Source organism: Symphalangus syndactylus, chromosome 11 (assembly GCF_028878055.3).
Source record: "Symphalangus syndactylus isolate Jambi chromosome 11, NHGRI_mSymSyn1-v2.1_pri, whole genome shotgun sequence".
Taxonomy (NCBI): domain Eukaryota; kingdom Metazoa; phylum Chordata; class Mammalia; order Primates; family Hylobatidae; genus Symphalangus; species Symphalangus syndactylus.
Window position 1 is genome coordinate 41,525,921 of NC_072433.2, and position 4,355 is coordinate 41,530,275.

At 43.6% G+C, this 4,355-nt stretch overlaps 1 long non-coding RNA gene across 4 annotated transcripts; it reads right to left on the reverse strand.

Annotated features, from left to right (window-relative positions):
- Positions 1-367: 367 nt before the first annotated feature.
- Positions 368-2,796, reverse strand: LOC129457710 (uncharacterized). 4 transcript variants are annotated; one of them, XR_008649353.2, is made up of 4 exons: positions 2,656-2,781; positions 1,774-1,804; positions 1,203-1,310; positions 368-720 (listed from the first exon to the last, which is right to left on the reverse strand). It is a non-coding gene; the product is annotated as an uncharacterized lncRNA (long non-coding RNA). The 4 variants fall into 4 exon arrangements; XR_008649354.1 differs by lacking the exon at positions 1,774-1,804 and having other exon boundaries at positions 2,656-2,796; XR_008649352.2 differs by lacking the exon at positions 1,774-1,804 and having other exon boundaries at positions 2,546-2,781.
- Positions 2,797-4,355: the final 1,559 nt, after the last annotated feature.

Here is a 4,355-nt window from a genome sequence, read left to right on the forward strand (position 1 = left end):
GGAACTGATCTTCAGCACCCAAGCTCCGAAAAAAAAGCTACGCAACAGCTCCTTCCCTTGACTTCTGCTTCCTCAGAGCAGGACCTGAGAAACCTCTGGACACTTACGGCATGAAATCTAAAGAGCCACATGTCAACTGTGGGAGAGTTAAGTTCCTAGCCTGGGGCAAGTGCCTTATGATGGGGATATCCCTTTACATCCCACCTGTGCATTGAGAAAGAAGTCAGAAGCTTTCCACGAAATGTTATATAATGAGTCTCCATCAATGGCTCTATGGAATAGACTGTATTAAAACAAATGCAGTAACTGGAGGCCCCATCTTTAACCACCAGAAAGGTCTTTTCCCTCTCAAATGGTAGTGTCCCAGTTCAGAAGGCTAACTGCCAGAAGTTTATTGTGTGCAAGTGTAGCAATTTCTAGTTTCCACAGGATGAAAATTAGATGAAGGGTACTCGATAAATGCTTGCCAATTATGATGCTCTGGCAGCAGCAGTGCATATCCATGCTTGAGCCCAGTATGGTGCTGACTCGTGCTCTTCCAGTGGAAACCCAGCTACTCTGCCAACACTCCTTGCTGTGCAGCCTTCAAGGAGGGCTTCCTCTTAGCTGCAATGCAGCCTTGCAGTGGCTTGCTAGAAGTGTAGAGTGAGGCAGGCAAATAAATGGTGGAGAATCATCAACTTGGCCAAAGGAGTGTTGGGTCCATGTGTTCATAGGGTTCTAGATGAAACCAAAAAATATATTAGATCATGGAACCTCCAGGGCTATGGTTCTAGACCAGGGATCAACAAGCAATGTGACCTGTGGGCCAAATCTGGGTATGACCTGTTTTTGTACAGCTTGCAATCTAAGAATTATTTTTACATTTTTAAACAAACAAAGAATATGTGGCATAATATGTAGGTGGTCTGCAAAGCCTAAAATATTTACTAACTGGCCCTTTAAATGAAAAGTTTGCCAAGTCCAGCTCTAGGTCAATAATATTCAATCTTGGCTACACACTAGGATCACCCAGGGAATCTTTAAAAACAAAACAGCACAAATAAATAACTCTGCCTTTGAATAGGGGAGAGCAAACTTTTCTTCTGTCTATATGCGCACTCAACACAGAATACCTCTGTGACCAAATGGGTAGGGTCCACACCAATTTGCTATAGATGCCAACTGGGTTTTCTATGATTCAATTTGATTCTGACACTTACCAGAGTTAGCAGCAGACCCCACAGGTTAAGGGCTCAATCCCACAAGACTGCTCCAACTTCAAATGTTGGTGGAAAGTCCAGGTTGTCATGTGTGCTTCTTACCAATGGCTGTAAATCAGAGGTTCATAGCATTCCCTCCTTGGGTTTGACCATTTGCTAGAATGGCTCACAGAACTCAGAGAAAGTTCATTTACAACATTATTGCTTTAATATAAAGGATGCAACTTAGAAACAGCCAGATGGAAGAGATAAGTAGGGCAAGGTATGGAAAAGGGGTGTGGAGCTTTCACACCCTCTCTGGGCATGACCTCCATGTGGTCAGCAACCTGGAAGCGCTCTGAAGCTCTTCTGTTAAGATTTTTTTTTTGTGGAGACTTCATTACATAGACATAATTGATTAAATCATTGCCCATTGCAAATTAAGTCTACTTCCAGCCACTTTCCCTTCCCTGGAGGTCAGGGAGGTGGGTGGTGAAAGTTCCAACCCTCTAATCACACGGTTGGCTCCCCTGGCAACCAGTCCCCCATCCTTAGAGGTTTTCCAAAAGTCACCTCTTTAGCATAAACTCACCACTTAGGACATTCCAAAGACTTCAGGAGCTCTGTGCCAGGAATAGAGACCAAGAGCAAATATATATTTATTATAAATCACAATTTCACAGCTCTAAACCAACCTACGGAATTAGGCTTTCCAAAATGTCATTTGCATTTTTGTAAACCTCCTCTCCAAGTAATTCTGATGTTTATCAGTGTTGAGACTGATGTATATGCTTTACTTTTAAAAAGATCCTCATTACAGACCTTTGCACTGTGCCCCATTTAGTGGAGCGTCAGGTCTACAGTGAATTAATCACAGCTTGTTTCGGCAGAAGGGATGTTTGTGGCAGGACTGATTAAGAGAAAGGCTCCAAGAAAGCTTTTACCTTGCCCAGGGAAAATCTGAAGAGTTACAATAAAGCTGACATTTATTGAGCACTACTGTATTTGCTAAACACTTTATGTGCATTTTCACATTGATTCCTTCAGCAACTCTATAAAATAAATTATCACGAGGTAAATGAGGTTTAAGAAGGTTAAGTAATCTGTCCAAGATTACCTAGTTATTAAGTGGCAGATCTGGGATTTGAACCCGGGTGTGCTGTACCACCAGGCTGTCACTGAGTGGAACCTCCAATACCTGGAGATCTGATAGACCATCTTGGGAGTCACAGAGCGCAATGCATGAAATTCATCAGCAGATACTCCTGCTCTTACAAAGGGCCTCAGATCTGGGGATCTAGGGCCTCCTGTCTTGGAGAGGATCAATGGGGCAGGGGGCATCTGGATCTTAGCCCCTCACCCACCTGCAGTATTTCTCTGGTTTTGTAGACTCTCATCCTTTCCAGGCCTAAAATGCCACACACAGAACTCTACCCCTTTAGACCTCCAGACATTGTAGAAAGCAAGCACCTACCCACTGCAATGAAGGTTAGGCAAACATAAAACATAACCCCAATGGTGCCCTCTGGAGTTGTCCAGTGCAGAGGCCCTGATATTGCTTAATTCTATGGAGGAAACTGAGCCTTAGTGAGATTCATGAACTTGCTCAAAGTTGCAGGGACTCTAAAGGGTGATGTCTGTCTAAGGCCCATCCTCCTTCTGTGATGTCACCACTGCCCTGACTGCCACCAGTTTATGGACTCATCTGATTCTGAAGAGTATCTTTTCCCTTCTCTGTCCATTTCATTGGGAAGTCATTGGGGGCTTTCCCAATAAAGGAACCGTCCAGTGATTCCTGTAGCCTTCCCGTGAGGTTTGGGTATGAGCTATCCTTTCTTCCATCTCTCAGTGGCCTGGTTCCTGTTGAAGATTTTTCCCCTTCAAGGAGGCCCAACTGCAGCCACATTGTCAATTGCTCACTGGTTACCATGGAAACAGGTCTCAAGAGGGACTGCTTTTCTCCCTCCCTGAATGAGGCATATAGGGCTTTGTGAGGGGCAGCACTTCCCCTTTCGTGGCCAGAAGGACTGGCCTTGGGTGATGAGGTTTATACTATTTTACCTAGGGACTCCGCCTCTTTGTCAGCATGACATTGCCAATATCTCATTCTGGAGAACAACTGTTCTTACTTGGAGAACACATCCTCTCTTTTTAGATGGTTAAAAGGCCTTCTCTTTTACACAATGATTATGATAGTAGAAACAATGGTTTAAAAGATATCATCGCTTTAGTAAAGTAAAAAGTTTGTTGCCACACACAACAACATGGATATGTCTCAAAATTCTTATGATGGGTGAAAGAAGCTTTGCCAAAAAGGGCACATACTCTGTGATTCCATTTACACAAAATTTGAGAAAGTGCAAATTCATCTAGAGTGACAAAAATCAGATCAATAGTTGCACAGGCTAAGGTGGAGGGAAGGATGGATTATAAAGGGGCACAAGGAAATTTTTTGAGGGGTAAAATGTCTTGATTGTGGTGATGCTTTCACAGGTGTATGCTTATTTCATGGACACAGGGAGGGTAACAACACACACTGGGGCCTGTCGGGGGTTGTGGGGAGGAATCGCATCAGGATAAACAGCTAATGTATGTAGGGCTTAATACCTAGGTGATGAGTTGATAGATGCAGCAAACCACCGTGGCACACGTCTACTTATGTGACAAACCTGCATGTCCTGCACATGTATCCTGGGACTTAAAATTAAAGTAAAAATAAAACCCATCACATGGTGCATGTTGAGTAGATGCAGTTTAGTGTACTTCTGTTAGACCTCAATAAAGCTGAAACAAGGTAGCAATCTTTTGTTGGTTCTCAATTTTTATTTTTACTTTTTGCTTTTTAAAAAAGTTTTGTAGAGACAGGGTCTCACTATGTTGCCCAGGCTGGTTTCAAACTCCGGGCCTCAAGTTATCTTCCTGACTCAGCCTCTCAAAGTGCTGGGATTATAGGTGTGACCCACCAAGCCCAGGATACCAACGTCTAGCAAGCACAGGGCGCTGAGGTAAACGGTTCTGGATACAATGATGAAGGAGGTGAAGTTTGCTTCTGTCGTCTTCTCTAGACTCAACCCGACTCCCAGTATTCTCCATTACAGCAGAAGGAGATTCCATAACGAATTAGCGTTAAGATATCTGGAGACTTAATGGAGCCTGTCTCCTAAGAGTGTTTAC